At 40.5% G+C, this 27,276-nt stretch overlaps 1 long non-coding RNA gene across 1 annotated transcript; it reads right to left on the bottom strand.

The window, feature by feature from the left end:
- Positions 1–1,716: 1,716 nt before the first annotated feature.
- On the bottom strand, positions 1,717–26,927 carry LOC126956818 (uncharacterized). Its single transcript, XR_007726477.1, has 3 exons — positions 26,822–26,927; positions 3,894–4,016; positions 1,717–1,835 (listed from the first exon to the last, which is right to left on the bottom strand). It is a non-coding gene; the product is annotated as an uncharacterized LOC126956818 (long non-coding RNA).
- Positions 26,928–27,276: the final 349 nt, after the last annotated feature.

Genomic DNA, 27,276 nt, shown 5'->3' with positions numbered 1-27,276 from the left:
TCAAATTTTTTAAGGTAAATATGGCCTATAATGTTGAATACTAAAAACATGAATAGTAAGAAAAATGCCATTCTAGGCTCACATCTTTTTTTCAAATAAGCAGAGGGTGTGAGTACACTTGTCCCTCAGTATCTGTAGAGAGTTGGTTCCAGGACCCCTACAGATACCAAAATCCACAGATGCTCAAGTCCCTGATAGAAAATGGTGTAGTGTTTACATAAAACCTATGCACATCTTTCTGTATGCTTTAAATCATCTCTAGGTTACTTATAATACCAAATAAATGTAAATGCCATGTAAATAGTTGTTACACTGTATTGTTTAGGGAATAATGACAAGAAGAAAGTCTGTATACATATTCAGCATAGACTTGACCACCCTTTTTTTCCTGAATATTCTCAATCTGCTGTTGGTTGAATCCATGGATGTGGAAACCCCAGATATGGAGGGCCAACTATTTTGTGTCCTAGAGGCACTGGATTACGCGTTGACCTCATTTTAAGGGTTAAGCAAAGAGAGCAGGATGAATGGCTTTGGGAGACCCTAACACCTCCACCAAGGGAAGTGTTTCCATTCATGAATACTAGGTGGGATACTGCAGGGGGATTAATCACAAGGCTCTGTGGTTGGATCATCGAGATACCTTCCAAAACTGTTAAGAGTAGAAATCAAATATTTATGATATCACATGTCATGTAGCCTATGGATAAAAAGAAATCAATTACTAATACAACCAACAACATGGATAAATCTCAAAAATATTATGCAAAGGGGAAGTAGCCAGTCACAAAAGAATACATACTATGTGAGTCCGTTTGTATGAAGTCCAACAGACTGAACTAATATTTGGTTGCCTCTGGAGTGGCGATGCACACAAGAGATGATATTCATTGGGAAAGGGCATAAGGGGACTCTCCAGTGATAAAAGCTGTCCTCTGTCTTGATTGTGTTGTTGAAATATGGAGATATACACTTGAGATCTGTGTACTCTATGTATTAGAACACTTTCTGCTGTTCAATGGCTCCATCCAATCTATCTCACTTATGTCAACAGATTGGTATCAAATAAAACAGCACCTGTTATTTTATTATTAAATGCTTTACAGTTCGAAAGCCTGCTCTCCAACTTATTTTGTGCAAGTCTTTCCTTGGCCCTGATGTTCCAGCTGCACTGGCCTCCCTGAACTCACCATGTGCTTTCCAGCCTCAGGACCCTTGAATGCGCTATTTCTACATCTGGATTGGTTCTTACCTCTGGTTTTCCATGGCTGGGTCTCACTCATCCTTCCAGTCTTATAACTGAAATATTTTATCTTCAGATTACTTGTCCCCACCTCTTGTACATTTCCTTCATTCCACTGTCTTACTTTGCAATTATGTATGTATGCATTTACTTTATGAATGGTAAGCTGGTCTCTTTTTAACAGTGAATCTTTAGTGCTGAACCATACCACATATCTCATTATTTACTGAAAAAAGAAATATGTTAGTCAACATGTGCGTCAGGGCATAAATTTTGTAACCTAGTTTTAGTGACTAAATTGCATAATTCATCCCTGAGTCAGGCCTCAGCAGCCTTGTTTTTCTCCCCCGGGCCAATGAAGATACACAGGCTTTCCACGACGCAGGTGAGGGGGGACGTGGACTTGAGAATTGTGAGGCTTGAGGAAGCCTCAGAGATCACCTACCATAACAGGAAACCAAGGGTTTGGAGGGAACAATCTTGTTGCAGATCACACGGAAAGATCAGAGCCTGGTTTGAATCTTACCTCTGCCCCAACCACTTGTGTGACCTTGAGAAAGTGAAGATCTTTTTTGTGCATTGGTTTTCTCATCTGTAAAATAGGGATATAATTTTACCTGCCTCAGAAGATTGTTGTGAGGATTAAATGAGGTGGTAAAACTACAATGTTTAGGACAGTAAATTGTATGTAATATAATATTAATAAATATTAGCCATTATTAGTATTATTTTGCCCTGAACTCTAGTCCAGCAATCTTTCTACTTCTCTATGTCACTTCTAGAGCAGACACCTAGCATACAATAGATGCCAAATAAATATTTGTTATATAAATGAACAATGCTCATCCATAATGGTGACTCTAAAACATAAAAAACAAAATTTTCTTCTGATTCTTTTGCTCAAGAAAAAATAAATAAATAGAGCAAATGCTTTAAAAGAACGGCATTTAGGTTGGGCGTGGTAGCTCATGCCTGTAATCCCAGCACTTTGGGAGGCCGAGGCAGGTGGATCACCTGAGGTCAGGAATTCAAGACCAGCCTGGCCGACATGGTAAAACCCCGTCTCTAAATGCAAATCAAAACTACAATGAGATACCATCTCACACCAGTTAGAATGGCAATCATTAAAAAGTCAGGAAACAACAGTGCTTCAGAGGATGTGGAGAAATAGGAATACTTTTACACTGTCGGTGGGACTGTAAACTAGTTCAACAATTGTGAAAGACAGTGTGGTAATTCCTCAAGGTTCTAGAACTAGAAATACCATTTGACCCAGTGATCCCATTACTGGGTATACACCCAAAGGATTATAAATCATGCTACTATAAAGACACATGTACACATATGTTTATTGTGGCGCTATTCACAATAGTGAAGATTTGGAACCAACCCAAATGTCCATCAATGATAGACTGGATTAAGAAAATGTGGCACATCATCAGAGAAATGCAAATCAAAACCACAATGAGATACCATCTCACACCAGTTAGAATGGCAATCATTAAAAAGTCAGGAAACAACAGGTGCTGGAGAGGATGTGGAGAAATAGGAACACTTTTACACTGTTGGTGGGATTGTAAACTAGTTCAACCATTATGGAAAACAGTATGGCGATTCCTCAAGGATCTAGAACTAGATGTACCATATGACCCAGCCATCCCATTACTGGGTATATACCCAAAGGATTATAAATTATGCTGCTATAAAGACACATGCACACGTATGTTTATTGCGGCACTATTCACAATAGCAAAGACTTGGAATCAACCCAAATGTCCATCAGTGACAGATTGGATTAAGAAAATGTGGCACATATACACCATGGAATACTATGCAGCCATAAAAAAGGATGAGTTTGAGTCCTTTGTAGGGACTTGGATGCAGCTGGAATCCATCATTCTTAGCAAACTATCACAAGAACAGAAAACCAAACACAGCATGTTCTCACTCATAGGTGGGAACTGAACAATGAGATCACTCGGACTCAGGAAGGGGAACATCACACACCGGGGCCTATCATGGGGAGGGGGGAGTGGGGAGGGATTGCATTGGGAGTTATACCTGATGTAAATGACGAGTTGATGGGTGCAGCACAGCAACATGGCACAAGTATACATATGTAACAAACCTGCACGTTATGCACATGTACCCTACAACTTAAAGTATAATAATAATAAATAAATTAAAAAAAAAAAAAAAAAGAAAATGTGGCACATATACACCATGGAATACTATGCAGCCATAAAAAAGGATGAGTTCATGTCCTTTGTAGAGACATGGATGAAGCTGGAAACCATCATTCTGAGCAAACTATCTCAAGGACAGAAAACCAGACACCACATGTCTGGTTTTCCCACCACACTCATAGGTGGGAATTGAACAATGAGAACACTTGGACACAGGGTGGGGAACACCACACACCAGGGCCTGTCATGGGGTTGGGGGAAGGGGGAGGGATAGCATTAGGAGATAAACCTAATGTAAATGACGAGTTAATGGGTGTGGCACACCAACATGGCATATGTATACATATGTAACAAACCTGCACTTTGTGCACATGTACCCTAGAACTTAAAGTATAATAAAAAAAATAAAAAGAACCCATCTCTACTAAAAATACAAAAAATTAGCCGGGTGTGGTGGTGGATACCTGTAATCTCAGCTACTCAGGAGGCTGAGGCAGGAGAACCGCTTGAACCCAGGAGGCGGAGGTTACTGTGAGTTGAGATCATGCTACTACACTCCAGGCTGGGCAAGAAGAGTAAAACTCCATCTCAAAAAAAAAAAAAAAAAAGACTGATATTTATTAGTGTATTCTTTACTTGTCTGTAAAATGCTCTTATGCAGAAGAACTCTTCTTTCATGACAGGGATAATGCAAAAGTGAAATATAAGGCAACACAGTATTGTACAGGCTGAGAATCTAGACCTTCAAGGAACAGTGGACATCATCTAGATTAATAGTTCTCAACCGTGGTGCCAGGTATACTCTCCCAAAGCTATTTTATACATACATGTGCAGTGGGCTGAAATCCCATGCTAGTCTGAGGCTCCAGACTCTCTGGGAGCGAGACCCAGATTTCAGTCTTGGTCAGAGAGCTCCAAATGACTATTGTGCAAGCAGGTTTGAAAACTGATCTAGTCTAATGCTCTTATTTTATAAAGGAAACGTTGGGCCCAGAGATGAAAATGGACTTGCATAAGATGGCGAAGGACATTTCATAGAAGACTTTCCAAAGCAAACATTTTCTTCTCCAAAGTCACAGTCCAGATCTGTTCTCACAATCCTGAAATAGTTGTCATGATTAATGGTGTGCTGGTAAACCAGCAATCCAGAAAAAAAAAAAAGACTCTGATTTGTACTATTTGCCAATTTCCATGGTATAAATACTATCACCCTGGTTAATTTCATACTACCAATGTTTAAATAACCAGCTCACAAAATTCTTGTGTGTTTACTAATCAGATCTCAAGGGCGGGTACATGCTGGCTCCAGAACCCTGCTGTGACCATCGCCCATCTGCATCAGTATTACATCAGAAACCCTAGCCCTGTCTGAGACTGACTGAATCCAAATTATTACAGTTGCAACCCAGAAGTCTGACTTTCTAAGAAGCAACCTTGATAAAACTCATACAAGCCTAAGTTTGAGCACCATGCTGCATGGAATAACGCAGCAGTCTAATAGGTACCCTGGATAGTCATGAGTTGATTCTATGAACCAATAGGAGGACCTTATCTAATGTGGTTATCATCTCATCAAGGACAACCCAGGCCTATGCCACCTTGTGCACAGTGATGGAAGCATAGCATTGTGTTTGACTAATGAGGCCCCAATTTATTTTGACAGGAAGACAGATGTCAGCTTTCCAAAGAAAGTGTCAAGCATTTGTCCCTTACAAGGACTGGGAAGAAAGAGCACACATTTTCCCTATTGCCCTGCCCTTGACATATTTATAACATCCCAGGACTGGCCATGACCATCCTCTCCCAAGTAACGGAATGTCAAGATGACTGCAGGGATTATGCTGTGAGTGGAAAAACATTATAGTAAGCCGAGGTGATCACCAGCCTCCCTGAGCTAAAATAATCACAGGCTTCTTTTTCTTAGTGACCCCTGTCCTACTCTCAGGCACTTTATATCCTCAAATCTTGAATAGAGTTAAGAGATTGGGCAGGCCTGGCCTATTATTCTCCTTATTTCCACCGGACATAAGACATGCTTTACATAATCCTGGATTTTTTATACCAATCAAATACTATGAACGTCATCAAGCTGAATAGTGACCATAACCCCAAATTCATGGATGCCCTGAACTCTAATCCAGACTGAACCACCCTATTCCCAGTTAGAAAACTTGATTAATCTTGATGAGCTTGGTTGGATCTCCAGAAGATATTAGGAATATAGAGTCAGCTGGTAGGCAGATGTTGTATCAGTCCATGAGCATCATGCCAGGTAAATGGCACACTGACTTCTTGGCACTTCTATGATCCAAAGAGAGCATCTCACCTTGTCACTGAAAATGTAGAGTTTCTGCACCTGAATTAAGGCAAGGGGAAAAAATAAAGGTGCAAGCCCTGAGACCGTCCATCATCTGCACATCACGCTGTGATGTGGTGAAAATCCTGGGGAGATCCTCAACCTTCACTGCTCACCACCAAACCCCGACTCATGCTCTCACTAGCTCATACTGCAGTCACACTTTCTAATAAGAAGAACTACCACCAGCTCATCAATGGAAAATTGTGCTGAATAATTGCCGCGTGGGAATAAAAATACCTCTCCCAATAGCATCTTCTCTCATGAAACAAAGCGAAGCCCTTCCCTTAACTATTATCCTTTAGGTGAGACAACATAGACCCCACTTGCATGGGAAATGTAGAAGAGGTTGCCATAAACGTAAAAGTTAGAGAGGGACCATTAAATAAGATTCCTTTATGGCTAAGTGATTTCAGCATAACATCTAAACACAGGTGACACAAAGTTGAAGAACAAGGAAGCAAGGCTGGCTTCGGTCAGATGGAAGCTTGCATAACCATTAAGACTTGATTCCATGACTTAGGACAAATTCACTGTGAATCATTAAGAAAATGTATAGTTGCTAAAGGATGGAAAGTGGGGTCAAAAGAATGTCAGGGGGCTGGAAAAAAATAATTATAAACAATAGAGATCTTTATACCCACACTGGTAGGCTTCAAACTTGGCTAAAACTAACTTTCCTACTATACAGTTGACATAGAAATGGAGAATTTTCAAACCAGAATGTCCTTTAATAGTACAATAGCCAGTGTAGAAAGTGTAGCTCTTTTAAAGCCATTTCTAGATCTAAAAACACATTGTTTTTTCATTCAGAATAATTATTTAAAAATAATACAACTTGGAGCTCAATAACCACAAGGATCACCTACTGAGTGATTACTTTGAACCAGGCACTAATCTGAGTGCTTTCTATGTATTATCTCATTTAATCCTCATAACATTCCTGTGAGGCAGGCACTACCATTGTCCCCTTTTTACAGGTGGAGAAACAGGCATAAAGAGATGAAGTGTTTTCTAGGGTCACACAGTTGGTCTGTCATAGAGCAGGACACAGGAAGAATTACCCTGTTTAAAGCAGAGGAGAGGGCAGGGGTCTGCAGTCCTGCCACTGATCCTTCCCACAGTACAGATGACCCTGTTTGAAAACCACTAATAAGAAAAACAGAAAAGAAATAGAATTACCTAAGGTCAAGCCAGGATAAAGTGTGACAAACATGAGTATTTTAATGTGTATTTAGCTTTAAGAAAAAAGAGGTTGCCTGGGCACAGTGGCTCATGCCTATAATCCCAGCACTTTGGGAGGCTGAGGCAGGGAGGATTGCTTGACCCCAAGAGTCTGAGACCAGCCTAGGCAACATAGGGAGACCCCATCTCTACAAAAAATCAAAAACTTAGCTGGGCATGATAATGTGCACCTGTAGTCCCAGGTGCTTGGTAGGCTGAGGTGGGAGAATCACTTGAGCCCAGGAAGTGAAGGCTGCAGTGAGCCGTGATCATGCCACTGAAAGATTCTGAGGGGAAAAAAAAGAGAGAAAAAGGAGAGAGAAAGAAGAGAAAGAGAGAGAGAGAGAAGAAAAAGAAGAAAGAAAGAAAGAAAAAGAAAGAAAGAAAGAAAGAAAGAAAGAAAGAAAGAAAGAAAAAGAAAGAAAGAAAGAAAGAGAAAGAGAGAAAGAGAGAAAGAGAGAGAGAGAGGGAGGGAGGGAGGGAGGGAGGGAGGGAGAGAGGGAGGGAGGGGAAAGAGAAAGAAAGACAGAAAGACAGAAAGAAAGAAAAAGAAAGAAAGAAAGAAAAGAAAGAAAGAAAGAAAGAAAGAAAGAAAGAAAGAAAGAAAGAAAGAAAGAAAGAAAGAAAGAAAGAAAGAAAGAGAAAGAGAGAGTAGGAGAGGGGAGGGGAGGGGAGGGAGGGAGGAAGGAAGGAAGGGAGAGAGAGAGAAAGAAAGAGAGAGAGAAAGAAAGGAAGGAAGGAAGGAAGGAAGGAAGGAAGGAAGGAAGGAAGGAAGGAAGGAAGGAAGGAAGGAAGGAAGGAAGGGAAGAGACCTGGGAGCCAGAAACAAAAGCAGAAATCAGTGATCAGAGCCCAGTCGAAAGGTAAAAATAGATGCCATGGAGATCCTGGAGTTTGTCAGCCTACACTGCTCCACAGAGCTAGGAGCTGGCCTTCTGTTGCCCCCACCTGTTAACAATGACCTTGAGCCTGTGTGAAGCCAGGGAGTGGGAAATTTGCTCCCTGCAGAAAGCCTGCAGGCTGGAAGGGTTGATGTTCTGTCAAAAAAGAATTGGAAAACTTCCTTTGATAGTCTGAGAAGACCCTAAAGAAGCTTTGCCTCTATTAGAGGACTTTTAAGGAAAAATCGAACACCCAGGCCTGCACCTTGAGAAAGTACTGTGCATTGTCCAGGAACCCCATTCAGAGAAGTTAGTGACAAAAACTGGTTTCTGGATGTTGATTCTCTAAGAATACAACAGAAACAATGGCAAAAACAACTCTTTAAAGATATTTTCACAGTGTAGGGTTCACAAGAAGCTCATTTTCTTAAAACATTGAAGAGTAGTCATGTACTGCATAATGACATTTTGGTCAATGACAAGCCACATATATGACAGTGATCCCATAAGATTACAATGGAGCTGAAAAATTCCTATCACCTAGTGACATCTTGATGATCCTGACCCCGTGTAGGCCTAGGCTAATGTGTGTGTTTGTATCTTTGTTTTTTAACAAAAAAGTTTCAAAAGTTAAAAAAAGTAAATAATTTCAAAAATAGAAAAAAGTCTTATAGAATAAGTGTATTAGTCCGTTTCCACACTACTATAAAGAACTACCCGAGACTGGATAATTTACGAAGAAAAGAGGTTTAATTGACCCACAGTTCCACAGGCTTAACAGGAAGCATCACTGGGAGGCCTCGGGAAATTTACAATCACGGCAGAAGATGAAGGGTAAGAAAGCACCTTCTTGACAAGGTGGCAGGAGAGAGGAAGAGCAACAGGGAGAAGTGCCACACACTTTAAAACCATCAGACCTTGTGAGAATTTACTCACTATCATGAGAACAGTAAGTGGAAATCCACCCATATGATCTAATCACCTCCCAGCAGGTGCCTCGCCCAACACTGGGGATTACAACTGAACATGAGATTTGAGTGGGGACATGGAACCAAACCATATTGATAAGGATATAAATAAAGAAAATATTTTTGTACAGCTTACAATGTGCTTTTGCATTCAGCTAGGTGCTATTACAAAAAAATCAAGAAGTTAAAAAAAAATTAAAGATTATAAAGTTAAGAAGTTATAATAAGTTAAAGTTAATTTATTATTGAAGAAAGAATTTTTTAATAAATTTAGTGTAGCCTAACTGTACAGTGTTGATCTCAGCTCACTGTAACCTCCGCCTTCCAGATTCAAGCAATTCTCCTGCCTCAGCCTCCCAATTAGCTGAGATTACAGGCATCCACCACCACGCCCAGCTAATTTTTTCTACAGCAGTATACAGTAATGTTCTAGGCCTTCACATTCACTGACTCAACCTGAGCAACTTCCATTCCTTCAATATCTATTCATTGTAAATGCCCTATACAAATGTACCATTTTTTATCTTTTATACTGTATTTTTGCTGTACCTTTTCTATGTTTAGATAGATAAATACTTACCATTATGTTACACTTGCCTAGAGTATTCAGGACAGTAACATCCTGTATAGGATTGTAGCTTAGTAGCATTAGGTTATATTATATAATCTAGGTATGCAGTAGGCTATACCACCTAGGTTTGTGAAAGTACACTCTATGATGTTCACACAACAAGAAAATCATCTAATGACTCGTTTCTCAAGAATGTACTCCAGAGTTAAGCAACGCATGACTGTAGTTCAAAGTAGTTCACAGTTAAAACAGATACAAATCAAATAAAGAAATTAAACACCAAGAGAAAAAGAAACAGCAGATGCAACTAACCAGTGCATTAGCACTGCAAGAATGAGAAATAAAAAAACTACAAATGAAACAGATAGAACAAGCATGTTAAAAGGTAGACTTCATAGTAAGTGTTTTTATCACAACTGTTTTTAAAAAAGGAGAAAAAACAGACTAAACTGCAAAGACATGACTATTAAACTGACAGTACAATTCTAATAAACAAAATTAGAAACAAAAAGAGAATGGAATTATACAGGCACCACAAGTAAATGGTATTGGGCAACAATTTGTATACACTTTTAAATGCACAAAGCCATACTGTTAAATATTTATGAACATGCACAGATTTAATAAGAGCATCAGAATATGGACAGGACAGAGATCACTTACATCAGAAGAGAAAATGCCTCTAGGGTGGAAGGAAGGGGAATGTGATCAAGAAGGGCTGTAAAGGAGACCTCAACTGTATCTGAAACCTGCTATTTCCTTTAAATAAGTACACACACTCACATGCACATACACGGAGACACACAAACACATCTGTATACAAAATATTCTTAAATGTCAATATGAAAAAGCAAGTCCTGTCACCTTCAAAGATGCAAGATCCCCATAGCCACCTTGGCCAAGCTCAATAACATATCTACTTCATTAGAATGTCTGCTCAATGCTTTCAAGACTTGTTTTCAACTGCTATTGCTGTAGAATTACTTGCTGAAGCTGGAATCTCCTTACTTTCATGACAAGCAAGTTGGTTTCCCATGTGTGGATCAGAAGTCAGCTTCATGAGGCAATTTCACTCTCAATATACTGCCTGTGTGGCCAGTAGAAGATTCTAGGGGTAATATATCAGCACAGGGAGAGAACCTATGTGGAAGAGGATGGAGATTTCAGCAAAGGCTGAATTTCTTCTCAGAACCCTGACACCAAAGGAACATAGACGAAGAGTGACACCCAGTGGCCAGACAGAAGGCAGTGTGCAGAGACTTCAGCTCCCTGGCTGCTTGCTTCTGTGGAGTTGGGTCATTCCTCTAAGCTCAAAATCCATCTTTCGGTTGCTGTGATTCAAGGAGCTCTGATATCTGGAGAGTGCTTTTGGGGATATGCAAGGAGCCGGTTCCCCTCTTCTCCTTGTGCCACCCCGCCCTGTTTTCTGGCTCATTTTCCTCTTCTGTACCAAATGTGCAATCTCTGGTGCGTTGCATCCAACAACTGACCAGGCATGGGAGAATGTTGTAGTCCACCTCACACAGCACGGATGATGCTGCTCTTCAGTGTGAGAGGACCCTTACAGCTAAGCCAGTGAAAATGTGATGACTGAATTAATTCAGTAGTGCTGACTTACTGTCATTTGAGGTAAATTAGCGTGAGGTGCAGAAGTCCGAATATAAGTTATGAAAATGACAGCTGTCTCCAATATCCTATTAAAACTGCCTCTCAAGATCACCACCCACAATGGCAATGACAAAAACAACCATAATAAGAGCTAGTGCCTGTGGATCATACACACACACACACACACACACACACACACACACACACACACTGTGCCAGGCACCATTCTAAGGGCTTTGTGTGTATTATTAACTCATTTAAACTCATGGCAAGTGCTAATATTCTACACATTTTACAAATGAGAAAACTGAGGCATGGAGAGTTAAATGTGTGTGTCTAAAGACACAGAGCTGGTAAGCCAGTGGAGGCACACGCTGCACTCACATGGTCACGAGTGTCTTTTGGGCAGCCTGACTCCAGAACTCTGTAAGCCATTTAGCTACTGTGCTTCTGGATGACCTTCCAATGGCCGGCCCTGAAGGCCTTTCCTCAGTTGGCCCTGCTGTGCCTCTCTGAGGACAGCACCAGTGTCAGCCCCGCCTCCCCTGTGGCTCATTTCTTCCTCTCTGTGGCTCCTCTGTCCCCTCTCTGCGTTCTCTCTTCCTCCACTCTGTAAACGGAGACTTCCTCCATGGTTCTTCCCACTTCCTGTTTTCCATTATCTTTGTTCTCTCTCCCTTTCACTGGAACCTCTCACCAGAACTCATTGGATTTAATGTCAGGATTTTAAATCACCAGGGCATTTAACCAAAGCTCACTGGGTTTTTGATGTCAGGATTCTGAGGTTCCAGAGGGAAGTTCGTGGGTTCAGCCCCTTCACCCCTGGGGTCCTCACTCCCCCCTGCGGTAACATGAGAGGGTGGTTCAGAGCAATGTTCTCACCTTGGCTGCCCACCAGCCCCACCTCAGGAGCTTTTATCATTATTGCTGTCCTGGCCTCACAGACCATTTAGATGACAGCCTCTGATTGTGGAATTTCTATTTCTTCCTTTAATTTTCTCAATTGCTTCTTTGTATATTTTGAGAGCTTGTTTGGAGGTCCTATAAGCACAGCTACTGGTATACCCTTGACCCAAGACTGGTCCTCCTCTATCGGGGATGGTCATCCTCTTCTACCAAGCACACAGCTCCGGAAGGCACACACGTCAAGTGGTGAGGGAGGAAGGGTACTCACTCCTACCCAGCCATCTCAGCTGAATCAACCCTGGTGATCAATGGGGTGACAGATGTCATAGCCAGATTGCCCTCACATCCTCTTTGTATATTTTGAACATCTATTATTCGGCACACGCCCTCATGATTATATGTCTTTTGGGGTATTAATATAGCCACTTTAACCTTCTTGTGCTCTACAGTTTACATGATATATCTTTTTCAATCCATTTGCTTTTAACCTATCTTTATACTTAAATTATAACTTCTGAATAGCATATAATTGAATCTTACTTTTTAAAAATAAATTCTGATAGACTGTCCGTTTTAATATAGAGAGCGGTTTCACACTCTTCTGATCTCCATGATTTCTGATGAGAAGTCAGAGATCTCTGGAATTGATATTCTGTTTTATGTAATGTGTCTTTTTCTCTGGCTCTTTCAATATCTTCTCTTTACCTTTAGTTTTCAACACATTGACTATGATGTGGCTAGGTGCATTCTTCTTATCATTTATCCTAAGCTAGAGTTTACTGAGATTCTTAAGAATTTGTACCTTTCAAGAGTATCTACCGGGCACGGTGGCTTATGCCTGTAATCCCAGCATTTTGAGAGACCGAGGCGGGCGGATCACCTGAGGTCAGGAGTTCGAGGCCAGCCTGGCCAACATGGTGAAACCTCGTCTCCACTAAAAATACAAAAATTAGCTGGGTGTAGAGGCAGGCGCCTGTAATCCCAGCTACTCAGGAGGCTGAGGCGAGAGAATCGCTCGAACCCGGGAGTCGGAGGTTACAGTGAACCGAGATCATGCTATTGCATTCCAGCTTGGGCAACAAGAGTGAAACTCCATCAAAAAAAAATAAAATCTACTCAATTCTATCTCTCCTCTCATCTTGGGGTTCCAATTACACAATGTTAGATCTTTCATTCTCTATTCATTGTTTAAAAAGTTTTCTTTTCCTCTTCAGATTGTATAATTTCTATTGATCCATCATCAAGTTCGCTGAATCTTTCTTCTATTATTTCTATTTGGCTCATAAATGACGTGGTGAGTTTTGATTTTAGAGATTGTATTTTGCATTTGAAAGCCTCCACTTGGGTTATGTTTATAGTTTTTTGGTTCATGTTTATCTACTATTATTTTGAATATATTTTATTTGTTGAAAGTATATTTTTCTTCGCTTCAACCAAAATAATTACAATAGCTGTTTTTCAAATTCCTATCTGTTAGTTGTAGCTTATGGACCATATCAGGATTGGTCTTAGCTGATTTCCTCTTCTCTTAAGATTTTCCTGATCTTCATATGTCAAATAGTTTTGGATTGTTTTCTGGATATTCCGGATATTATGTTGTAAAGACTGATGATTCTGTTATATTCCTCTGAAAAGTTGTTTGTGTTTTCTTTTGCTAAGATATTACAGTTTGTTTAGACTCAAACTGTAAGCTCTGCCTCATGAGTATTAATTCAAATTTAAGTTCAGGGTTTCTCCCCATGGGTAAGGCACTAGGAGTATCCCTCCATATAAATTTGGGGGAGAGGGGTCAACCAGAAGAGTTGGGGAAGAGTTTATATACAGAATTTGGAGCTGTCCTTCTCTGGTTCTCTCCTTCCTATAGTTTACTCCTCACTTTCTAGTAACTGATTGCTCCAAACTCTGTCCTCTGATATTTTAGGTCACAATCACTGCAGCTGTTCTGTCAGAATTTTAGTCACCCTATGTGAGGCAATGAGTTTGATAGCCTGCTGTCCATCAAAATTCCCCCAAAAATGAAACACACTTCTCACTTGCCCTTCTCTCAAGTTTCAACTCCTCTCTGCAATCTGTCTGCTTTTGTTATTGCTCTAATGCCTACAGATCATTGTTTTGTTTTAGTTTGGTTTTTGTTTAACCAATATGAACTTACTTGGGCATTACCAAAATCAGAAATCCTCACCTTGTCATCTCTTGAGATTTTTATTTTTTCTTCCTAAAATGAAGGATTGCTCTGAAAGAGCAATTCTCAACCCTGGCTTTATAGTTAAATGACCTAGTACCTTTAGGAATGGTGCCTATTCCCCATCCCTAAAATTCCGATTTAAGTTTCCAGAATGGGGTTTGGGCAGGTGTTTGTTTTTTTGTTGTTTTGTTTTGTTTTGTTTTTCTAATGATTCTAATATGCAATCCAAGTTCATACCCACTCTTGAAGATAGGCACTTTTTAAACTTTATTGGGCACACAAATCACCTGGGGATCTTGTTACACACTGATTCTGACTCATAGTCCTGAGGGAGGCCTGAAGCTGTCCATTTCTAACTAGGTCCCAGGCAATAATAATGTCACTTGCCTGAGGACACGTTCTGAGTGGCAAGATGCTACTGAACTCTTATATCCTAGAACAATGGTTGAAAATAGGTAAACAGTAAACCATATCTTTCCAAAACCATAACTTTTTTCCCATACAGTGATTTCCTGAATATCTGTAGCCCTGAACCTTCATTCCCATGTAGCAATAACAGATAACACCAAGTGTTTACTACACTTCACACAGGATGAGTACTCTCTATGTTTCCAAGTCCCCACCCTGTTTATAGCACTTATTTGCATACGTCCCCTGCAGGCTTTGAGTTTAGGATTCTACCATAGGATGCCGTGAGCACAGAAGGTAAACCTCATGAGAGAACATATACTACAGGGTTGTTCTGAGAATCAAGTGAGGTATTATAGGTAAAGCAGCACTGTTTGCAGCCCATATGAAATGTTGAATAAATGTTAGTTATTTGTAGTCAACATCTATTGGATTTTTTTCCCTTTTCAGTATTCCTTTTCTTGTAAAAACAGCACCCCGGTTTCCCTGTAGAAGCCAATCCTTAACCCTTCTCGGTATATGTGGTTCATGTGGGGCTAACACCATCTCTAGCTCCAAAAGTAGGCATTAACGTAGGTGTGTATATAATCCTAGGTATGCGTATCCAAGAGAAATAAAAGTATTCCGTCCACATAAAAACCTGTACATAAGTGTTCATAGCAGCATTATTCATAATGGCCCCAAACTGAGAAGACCTAAATGTTCATCAACCAACAAATGGATAAACAAAATGTGATACAGCATGGGAATGTAATATTATTCACCAATAAAAAGAAATAAAGTACTGATACATGCTGCAATATAGATGAATCTGGAAAACATTATGCAAAATAAGAGAAGACAGACACAAATAACACATATTGTGTAATTCCACTTACATGAAACCTCCAACATAGTCAAATCCATAGAGACAGAAAGTAGATTAGTGTTGCCTAGGGCTGGAGAGGATGGGGGTTTTGGAGAATGACAGCTAATAGGTCATTCCTTCTGCAGTAATGAAAATATTCTAAAATTAATTGTGGTGATGGATGCCCAACTCTGTGAATATACTAAAATTCATTTAATTATATACTTTAAAAGGGTGAATTGTATGGTATAATAATTATGATGCAATAAAGCTACTTTTACAAATTGTCTTCCTAAGGCCAAAAAAAGTGGGTTTAAAACAGACTTAGCAGTAAAATGTATTATAACAATAACACAAAAGACAGAAAAGACAAAATGGAAATACTCTTATAACATATAGTGCCTGTACTATATGTTAAGGTAGCCTCTGATAAGTTAGATGTTAAATTTTATGGCAGTCACTGAAAATACCATAAACCAAAAAGTACATCTAAAATTAAATGCAATCATTAAAAAAAATGCTCAAAGCAAAAGAAGACAGGAAAACAGGGGAAAAAACAAAGAGCAAATAGAACAAAGAAATAATGACAAGATGGTAGATTAAACCCAACCAAATGATAAATTACATTAAATAAAAATGTCCTGCATAATCCTTAGCAAATTAACACAGGAACAGAGAACCGAATACCACACATTCTCTCCTGTAAGTGGGAGCTAACTGATGAGAACACATGGACACATAGAGGGGAACAACACACACTGTGTCGTATCGGGGGTAGAAGGTGGGAGGAGGGAGAGGATCAGGAAAAATAACTAATGAATACTAGGCTTAATACCTGGGTGATGAAATCATCTGAACAACAAACCCCCATGACATATGTTTTGCTATGTAACAAACCTGCATTTGTACCATGAACTTAAAATAAAAGTTTAAATTAATAAATATGGCCTAAACTCTCCATTTAAAATTCAGAGATTTCCAGATGGAATAAGAAAATTCAAATACATAGATATAAAGATAAATATAACTAGATTAAAATTAAAAGAATGAAATAAGGAATGCCATTCAAATGCCAATAAAAGGAAAGCTGGCATGACTATATTACTAACCTTTAAAGTAAACTTCAGGGGGATTGGGGGGGTCTTTTTTTCTTTTGTGTTTTGTTTTGTTCAAGATAGATGACTAGAGATCTTAGACACCAGTTTTCTGCAGAAAGAAGAACCAAAGTTACAGGTGAATAATCATAACTTGAATGAAGTGTCAAGTGAGAAGTGCTGGAGCCTAGCAGAGAACTCATGGGAAGAAGTTAGGGCACAGAAAAAGAAGAAAGCAAGAGGCTGGCAGAGATCAGCTAGGAACCCCAAGGGATTTGGTATTAAATACAAAAAGGATAAGTGGAAGGTTTTGGCTCCCCTTATCCCTGCAGGAGACCTCTGGTATCTGAACTGTTGGAAAGCTCTTCCGCCCTCAGGAACCCAAATACTGGTGTGGGCAGGGATTTGGGGACTTCTTAAGGGCATCACACTAGACTACCAGCTCACCCTGAGTTGCCTGCCCTTCCCTTGAACCTGAGCAGCAACAGCAGGTGCCATACTTGGGGTACATCCATTGGACAACTGTATCCTTCCAAGGGAACATCAGCCCCTGTATTTCCACATCACTGGAGACCCTGCAGACATTTCTTGGCACCTACTTGGATTGTGGCAGCCACACAGGGCTGCATCGGCCAGGGGAGCTTCAGGGTCCCAGTGGTTTAGCCCTTGAGAAATGCTGCTCCTAAGAGAAGGGAGTGCAGCACACCAAGGGGAAAACCCTGGGGATCAGGAGACCAGAGCATGCACTTTCCTGTGCCCAAGAGCTCCCTTAGGATGAGAGTAACTGCACTACCTCCAATGGAGAGGCAGGCACTGGGGTCACTAGAGATATCAGATACTAGTTCTCCACAGAAATAAATTCTGCAAGGGAGGAGTATAGTTCTGTTCCAGCAGCCAGGTGGTTGCAGTCCTCTGGCATGGATGTGAAGAGGAGGACTTCTCCTCCCCCTAACTCCCACTGCTGTGGGAACAGCCATGGCTGCTCTCTTGGGAAGCTGGTGCAGACGTGTGGAGAATGACCATTCTAGGGTTATAGGGGTGGCTGCACCCCCACTGGTGGTATACAAACCAGGCCTAGGCTTGCACAAAAGATGGGGCCCCTACTTCTTTCTACATGAAGTGGCAGCATTCCTATAGCAGACAGCAAGAGAGCCACAAAGCTGCATGTTTGAGGCTGAGGGAGGATGCTCCACACGGAAGACATCTGAGGTGAGCCATGGGACAAATGTCTTCATGGTGCTTGACTACATTGTAGCCTGGAGATAGACAGCAGTGTCTGTCTGATCTGAGTGTCCTGAGTGCCAGGAGGGAGCATGACAGGGAGGCAGGAGCTGCGGCAGCCACCTACCTCACTATGGAGACCTCGGTGTATTTCACTGGGAGGTCCCCTTGCCACCTCTGTCAGCACTGGTTCTTGTGCCTGCCATTGGAGTATCTGAGAGCAGGATTGGAAGTTCAGCTTTGCCCAGCTCTGTCCCCCGATTAGGGCTAAGCAGGAAGCTAAGGCCACCATGCATTCCACAGATCAGCCCATCATCTGAGGTAACAGAGAAAGCTTCTCCTGGTAAAGAAAGGTGACACATATACCATATTCTGCTGCTGCAGCCAGCTCTTACCCATAAGAGTCATCTACTGACCTATAGGTTGAAATACACAATGCAATTTAAAAAAAAAAAAATTTGCTAACAGAAGTGCATGGTGCCAAAGAATGAGATAAGCTTCCTGAGACCTTCACTATCCCAGCCATGCAGGAGATGGCAAGCCTTCTCACACACTCAGTACATCACTGCTACAACCAGCATTTGAGAAAGCCACCATACAAATACTATCTAAAACCAAGGAGCTGATACAGAGGTTTGACACTGAAAGTACCCAGAACCAAAGCCAATGATCAGACACAACACATATTATAGTCACATCCTCAAGAGGAAAACAATCCCCTCTAAACAAAAGTAAGTTCAAAAATAAGAAGAAATAGTTTACCCAGATGGGAAGGAACCAGAGAAACAATTCTGGACATATGAAATTGTACAGTGCTACAATACCCCCAAAGGGTATTGTCTGATCCATCAGACAATGGATCCTAACAACAACAAAAAAAATCTCTGAAATACCAGATAAGGAATTCAAAAATATTGATTTTAAAGCAGCTCAGTGAGATCCAAGAAAAAGCTGAAAACCAACACAAAGAAATCAGAAAGCAATACAGGATATGAAGGAAATTTTTACTAAAGAGATAGATTTAAAAAAAAAAAAAAAAAAAAAAAAAAAACAGGGGTCCGTTCCAAGATGGCCGAATAGGAACAGCTCCAATCTGCAGCTCCCAGCATGATCGATGCAGAAGATGGGTGATTTCTACATGTTCAACTGAGGTACCTTGTTCATCTCACTGGGACTGGTTGGACAGTGGGCGCAGCCCAGGGAGGGTGAGCTGAAGCAGGGCGGGGCATCACCTCACCCACGAAGTGCAAGGGGTCAGGGGATTTCCCTTTCCTAGCCAAGGGAAGCCATGACAGACTGTACCTAGAAAAACAGGACATTCCTGCCTAAATACTGCATTTTCCAATGGTCTTAGCAAATGGCACACCAGGAGATTATATCCTGCACCTGGCTCAGTGGGTCCCACGCCCACAGAGCCTTGCTTACTGCTAGCACAGCAGTCTGAGATTGACCTGCGAGGCAGCAGCTTGGCAGGGGGAGGGGCATCCGCCACTGCTGAGGCTTGAGTAGATAAACAAGGCAACCTGGGAAGCTCAAACTGGGAAGCAGTTCAGCAAGGCCTGTTGCCTCTGTTGACTCCACCTCTTGGGGGCAGGGCACTGCTGAACAAAAGGCAGCAGAAACTTCTGCAGACTTAAATGTCCCTGTCTGACAGCTCTGAATAGAGCAGTGGTTCTCTTAGCATGGCGTTTGAGCTCTGAGAATGGACAGGCTGCCTCCTCAAGTGGGTCCCTGACCCCCATGTAGTTTAACTGGGAGACACCTCCCAGTAGGGGCCAACTGACACCTCATACAGGTGGCTGCCCCTCTGGAACAAAGCTTCCAGAGGAAGGATCAGGCAGCAATATTTGCTGTTCTGCAGCCTCCTCTGGTGATACCCAGGAAAACAGGGTCTGAAGTGGAAGTCCAGCAAACTCCAACAGAACTGCAGCTGAGGGACCTGACTGTTAGAAGGAAAACTGACAAACAGAAAGGAATAGCATCAACATCAACAAAAAGGATATCCACACCAAAACCCCATCTGTAGGTCACCAACATCAAAGACCAAAAGTAGATAAAACCACAAAGATGGGGAGAAACCACAGCAGAAAAGCTGAAAATTCTAAAAACCAGGGCGCCTCTTCTCCTCCAAAGGATCACAGCTCCTCACCAGCAACAGAACAAAGCTGGATGGAGAATGACTTTGATGAATTGACAGAAATAGGCTTCAGAAGGCTGGTAAAAACAAACTTCTCCGATCTAAAGGAGGATGTTCGAACCCATCGCAAGGAAGCTAAAAACCTTGAAAAAAGATTAGACGAATGGCTACCTAGAAAAAAACAGTGTGGAGAAGACCTTAAATGACCTGATGGAGCCCAAAACCACCGCACACAAACTACGTGATGCATGCACAAGCTTCAGTAGCTGATTTGATCAAGTGGAAGAAACAGTATCAGTGATTGAAGATCAAATTAATGAAATAAAGCAAGAACAGAAGTTTACAGAAAAAAAAGAGTAAAAAGAAACAAAACCTCCAAAAAATATGGGACTATGTGAAAAGACCAAATCTACGTTTGATTGGTGTACCTGAAAGTGATGGGGAGATTGGAACCAAGTTGGAAAACACTCTTCAGGATATTATCCAGGGGAACATCCCCAACCTAGCAAGACAGGCCAACGTTCCAATTCAGGAAATACAGAGAACACCACAAAGATACTCCTCAAGATGAGCAAGGCCAAGACATATAATTGTCAGATTCACCAAGGTTGAAATGAAGGAAAAAATGTTAAGGGTAGCCAGAGAGAAAGGTTGGGTTACCCACAAAGGGAATCCCAATAGACTAACAGTGAATCTCTCAGCAGAAACTCTACAAGCCAGAAAAGAGTGGGGGCCAATATTCAACATTCTTAAAGAAAAGAATTTTCAACCCAGAATTTCATATTTAGCCAAACTAAGCTTCATAAGTGAAGGAGAAATAAAATCCTTTACAGACAAGCAAATGCTGAGAGATTTTGTCACCACCAGGCCTGCCTTACAAGAACTCCTGAAGGAAGCACTAAACATAGAAAGGAACAATCAGTACCAGCCACTGCAAAAGCATGCCAAATTGTAAAGACCATCGATGCTAAGAAGAAACTGCATCAACCAATGGGCAAAATACCCAGCTAACATCATAATGTCAGAATCAAATTCACACATAACAATATTAATCTTAAATGTAAATGGGCTAAATGCCCCAATTAAAAGACACACACTAGCAAATTGGATAAAGAGTCAAGACCCATCAGTATGCTGTATTCAGGAGACCCATCTCATGTGCAGAGACACACACAGGCTCAAAATAAAGGGATGGAGGAAGATCTACCAAGCAAATGGAAAGCAAAAAAAGGCAGGAGTTGCAATTCTAGTCTCTGATAAAACACACTTTAAACCAACAAAGATCAAAAGAGACAAAGAAGGCCATTACATAATGGTAAAGGGATCAATTCAACGAGAAGAGCTGACTATTTTTGCAGCTATTACAAAAAGAATTGAGTTATTGATTTGATTCTTAGCTTGGTTGCTGTTGGTGTGTAGCAATGCCACTGATTTGTGCACATTGATTTTGTATCCTGATGCTTTACTGGATTCATTTATTAGATCCAGGAGCTTTTTGGATGAGTCTTTAGGTTTTTCTAGGTATACAATTATATTAACAGTGAACTATGACAATTTGACCTCCTCCTTACTGATTTGAATGCCCTTTGTTTCTTTCTCTTGTCTGATTGCTCTGGCTAGGACTTCCAGAACTATGCTGAATAGAAGTGAAAGTAGCCATCCTTGTCTTGTTCCAGTTCTCAGCAGGAATGCTTTCAACTTTTCCTCATTCAGTATAATGTTGGCTGTGGGTAATAAAAGATGACTTTTATTACCTTAAGGTATGTCCCTTCAACGCCAATTTTGCTGAGGGTTTTAATCATAAAGCATGTTGGATTTTGTCAAATGCTTTTTCTGTGTCTATTGAGATGAGCATGTGATTTTTGCTTTTGATTCTGTTGATGTGGTGTATCACATTTATTGACTTGTGTATGTTAAACCATCCCTGCATCCCTGGTATGAAACCTACTTGATTATGGTGGATTATCTTTGAAATAATGTTGGATTCTATTAGCTAGTATTTTGTTGAGAAAAAAAAAAGTAGCATTTCTATACATCAATAACAATCTAGCTGAGAACCAAATTAAGAACTCAATCCTATTTACAATAGCTACAAAACATAATAAAAGACCTAGGAATATATTTAACCAAAGAGGTGAAAGAGCTCTAAAAGGAAAGCTATAAAACACTGATGAAAGAAATCAAAAAGTATACCATTCTCATGGAACCTCCTGGGCTCAAGCAGTCCTCTCACCTCAGCCCTCCAAACAGATGGGACTACAGGTTCACATCAGCACACACTAATTTTTCTTTTGTTTTTTATAGAGATGGGGTCTCACTATGTCACCCAGAATGGTCTTGAACTCCTGGACTCAAGCAATCCTACTGCCTTGGTCCCCCAGAGGGCTGGGATGACAGGCATGAGCCACCACACCTGGCAAGAATGGCAGTTATTAAAAAATCAAAGAAAAACAGATGCTGACAAGGATGCCAAGAAAAGGGAATGTTTATACATTGCTGGTGGGAATGTAAATTATTAGGTTGATACAAAAGTAACTGCGGTTTTGGCAAAAACCACAATTACTTCCATCAACCTAATAGTACAACCTCTAAGGAAAACAGTAGGCAGATTTCTTAAAGAACTAAAAATAGAACTATCCTTCAATTCAGCAATCCTGCTATTGGATATCTACCCAGAGGAAATCATTATATCAAAAAGACACCTATACTTGTATGTTTATCACAGCACTATTTACAATAGCAATATATAGAACCAACCAAGTGTCCATCAATGGATGATTGGACAAAGAAAATGTGACATATAAATTCCATGAAATACTACTCAGTCACAAAATAAGAATAAAATCATGTCTTTTGCAGCAACATAGAAGGAACTGGAAGCCATTATCTTGAGTGAAGTAATACAGAAACAAAGTCAAATACCATATGTTCTCACTTGTTAGTGGGAGCTAAACAATGTGTCCTTGTGGACATGAAGAATAGAATAATAGTCATTGAAGACTCAGAAAGGTGGGAAGGGGTAAGGGATGAGAAATTACCTATTGGGTACAATGTACACTACTCAGGTGATGGTTACACTAGAAGCCCAGACTTCACCACTACCACCACTTCACAACATATCCATGTAACAAAACTGTACTTGTACCCCATAAATCTATAAAAATAAATAAACTTTAGAACAAGGGATATGATGATGGATAAATAGGGACATAATCTAATAATAAAGGAGTTAATTCATTTAAAAGACATACAAATCTTAAAGGTATATGCATCAAAAAAAAGCTTAAAATAAATGAAACAATAAGTAATAGAACCGAAACAAAAAAGAAAAATCTACCATTTAAGTTGAATATTCCAACACTTCTCTCTCAGTCATCAGCAGAACATATGGAGAAAAAAAAACAGTAAAAATTTGGAAGACAGGAACAACTCTTTTAGTCAATTTGACCTAATTGATACTTACATAATACTTCACCAAAATACAGCAGAATAGACATGCTTTTCAAGTGCATATGGAACATTCATCAAGACAGAACATATTCTGGGACAAAAAACAAATGCCAAGAAAGTTAAAAGGACTGAAACCATACAAATATGTTCTCTGACCACAAAGGAACTAAATTAGAAATTTAATTTAATAAAAGAGATATAATCTGGAAAATCACCAAATATGTGCAAATTAAATATAACACTCCTAAATAACTCAGGGAACAAGGGAGAAATCGCAAGGGAAATTAGAAAATAGTTCAAATGCAAAGAAATCAAAACATAACATTGAAATTTGAGGGATGCAATAAATGTGGTAAAGGAACTATTTAGCAATAAATGCTTTTATTAGAAAAGAGGAAAGTCTCAAATCAATGATTTAAGCAGAGCAAATTAAACCCACAGTAAGGAGAAGAAAGAAAAAATAATAAAGATAAGAGCAGAAACAAATAGAAACTGAAAAAAAAAAAAATAGAGAGCATCAATGAAACCAAAGAGCTGTGTCTTTGGTCAAGTAAAACTCATCTGGACTCGGAATAGACTCTGCCCCCCAGGATGCAGAAACCACCTATATTAGCATCCTCCTTCCAGGGCTAGAAAGCAAGGAACATAGGCCAGCATAGTGCTGGGTGGAGGCACCTTTCTAACAGTGTCCCTCCTCTGGGACCCGAGGCCCACTCAATGCACAATGCAGCCTTTGATATCCTGGCTACAGCAGGAGGCCCAGGGAGAGTCGTAGGGAAAAAGGAGCCTGCAGGCCCATAGCTCTTGCACTGTTAGGCCTGAGGAACAGGGCTCCTTCCTCCCTCTCAGCAGATCGCTTCATGCCTATGAGGCTGCAGCACATTCTTCACATTCTAGGATTGAGATACACAGTTTGGTTCTTGTCGAGGCAGCCAAGACGGGGAAGGAGGGGCAGAGAACATCCCAGAGATCAAGACTGCCGTTACTGCTCCCTCTCTGACTGACTTGGCCCTCACCGACTTGCCTGCCACCCCTTGGAAAGTGATCTCCACCCAGCCTCTCTCTGCAAACACCTCCCTTGGCTCTCTGATTAAGCTGGAGCTGTGGGTGCAGCATCTCACCTCACCCCAGCAGCATCAGTGAGCCAGCTCCTCACTGGTGAACGAGCAAAATCCCACCACTGCTGGGAAGGAATCCAGGAAATCACCTGATGTAGCCCAGCATTTTAAAGCTGAGGGGACAGAGGACCAAAAACATTAAGGCTACAAGTATCTACAAAATCTAGTCACGCAAAACTAACCTCATTTGCTTTTTGGATAGGCAGCAGAGCAGGGAAATGCAGCTAACATAATGAGTTGAACCTTAGAAAAGCCTCCCATGAGATCTTGCAAATGAGATGGAAACAGCTATGGACTGCAGGCATATAAAGTAAGACAGATTGATGACTGATTCAAAGATCACTAATAAATTACTTAATGCTTCTTTGGATGCTATTTTTTAAGCAAGTTCTTAGTTCCAGCTCTCATTCCATTACAAGCCAAAACACCATAAAATCTGGATGAAGGCATAAATTCACTCTTTTAAATGATACTGAATGAGTGTCTACTCTGTAATGGGAACTAATGACTGGAGCGTAAACAGAGCCTCTGCCCTCACAAAATCTACAATTCACTGGAGATTAGAGGTTAATCAAATGGTCACACAAATGATTGTGTCATTCAGGCTCTGACAGAGAGAATGGTAGTGTTATTAGATGTTATAAAATGGGAGTTTCATCTAGGTGCGGAAACTTCCTATGGAAGTGACTCGCGAGCTAATATCCAGAAGATAAGTAAGGAGTCACATAGACAAAGGTGAGAGGGGAATTAATTTCAGAGAGAAGGACTAGGATGTTCCGCTCTGTGCCAGGAGAGAATATGGCTAACATGAGGGAATGAAAGGCCAATGAGCACAGGCTGTAGGGTTCTCATCTGCCAGAATGTGAGCTCCATGAGGGCAGATCATCTTTATTGTCTTGCTCATGGCTGTATCCACCCTGCCTAGAACTGTGCCTGGCAAATAGTAAGTGCTCATAAATATTGAATGGATAAATGAGTGACAAATGTATGAAGCTATTAGAGTACACAGAGTATATGACCAATTGAAGTTTTGTAGGGTTTTAGGCAATGGGATGTTGGGAACAGATTTCCCTGTTTTATAGGGATTACAGTAGCAAAAAGATATGAGGAAGAAGGAATCTATAAAAGTGTATGGGACCAGCTAAGAAGAGAATCCCGTTTCCAGATGAAGGTAGCTCAAACTAAGCTGTGGTACTATTAATAGAGCAAGGTGAGGAGTGTTGAGAGATGTTTAGGGGACTCCTGGACACAAGCTGATCAAAGTTATTGGTGAAGGGGGAGAGAGGGTACACAGGAAAACAGAACTGGAATTTGCCATTATCTCAAAAACTTGAAGGAGATGTCACAGGAAAATTAAGAAAAACAAAATATGTTAATATCTTAACTAAAAATAACACTCAAAATGCAATGGCACAAGTACAGGTGAGGAAAATGGCTCAAAACAACACATATAAGAAACACTTCAGGGTTTGAGCACCCTCAAGCTCCAAGCCTGAATTATTTGTAAATGATGCTACTAAACATTAATGCAAATTAGGCTGTATGAGGAGACTCACTGTGTTCAGAAAATAAGATGACAAATCTTGCTGCACAGGTACTTTGGGCTGGCTGATGGGACCATGCATTCAGCAGCAGGTGCCAGATATTGAAACAGACATTTACCAACTGGAACTCACCGAGAAAAGGGCAACTAATAGCACAATAAAGGAAGTCAATACATCAAGGAATACCTATGTTTGCAGAGAACATAGTAAACATGAGAACAATCTCAGAGGAAGTAGTCATATTTAAATGCTTAAAGACTCTCAAGAAAGTGGGGGATGGTACTTCTGTGGTCACTGAGAACCTAAGCCTCCAGGGTGGGCATTGCAGGAGCAAAGATTGCCACTTAGTGATAGAAAGAGTTTTCTAAATCAAATCTGTTCCCAAATGGAAGCCTTCAAAAAGCCTGGAGGCTCCCTTGGAGGAGAGTAAACAGGAAGGCCAAGAGAAGGCAGAGTCAGGTCCTGACTGGTTTGTGTTTCCAGCTGTTTGGAGATTGAACTTAATATTCCAGACTACATGGGAGCCAGTGGAGCATTTTAAGAAGAGCATCAGCCTGAGTGTGTTTAAATTCTAGGAGGAAAGAACTCTGAGCTGTTCTGAGGAAAGAACTCCAGTGTTGAGGATAGCGTGGAGGCTGTCCTTACCTGGAGCAGCCAGGATTGTCCATGGCACACACCAGTTCACACCCAGGAACTCTGAGGTTGCAATGAATCTATAGATCAATTTGGAAGAATTGACATCTTGACAATATTGAGTTTTCCAACTCATAAACATGCTATGTCTCTCCATTTCATGAGGTCTAGCTCTATTTGTCTCATCAATGTTGTGTGTCTCATCGGCATATGAACCATGCGTATATTTTATTAGACTTACCTCTAATTATTCCATGTTTTTGATGCTGTTTCAAATGGTATTGTTTGTAGGTTCTTAGGATTTCCCAAACAGATAATCATGTCATCTGCAAATAAAGACAATTTTTATTTCTTTCTTTCCAATCTATATGCCATTTATTTCTTGTTCTTTTCTTCAGCACAGTTTTTATTTTTTTGTATATGAATGTTCATCACAGGTTTGCTCATGATAGTCAGAAACTGCCAACAACCCACATGTCCTTCAACAAATGAATAATTAAACAAATTGAGGCACACTTATACCTTGGAATACTACTCAGCAATAAAAAGGAATGAACTATTGGTATTCGAAACAATTTTGATGAATATTCAGGGAATCATGTTGAGTGAAAAATACCAGTATCCAAAGGTCACATGTCACATTATGTATGATTCCATTTATGTAACATGCTTAAGATGATAGTTATAGAAATGAAA

The sequence above is a fragment of the Macaca thibetana genome, chromosome 6, assembly GCF_024542745.1.
Source record: "Macaca thibetana thibetana isolate TM-01 chromosome 6, ASM2454274v1, whole genome shotgun sequence".
In the NCBI taxonomy this organism is placed as follows: Eukaryota; Metazoa; Chordata; class Mammalia; order Primates; family Cercopithecidae; genus Macaca; species Macaca thibetana.
The sequence above is the reverse complement of the archived record's forward strand: the minus strand, read 5'-3'. Positions and strand labels throughout refer to the sequence as shown.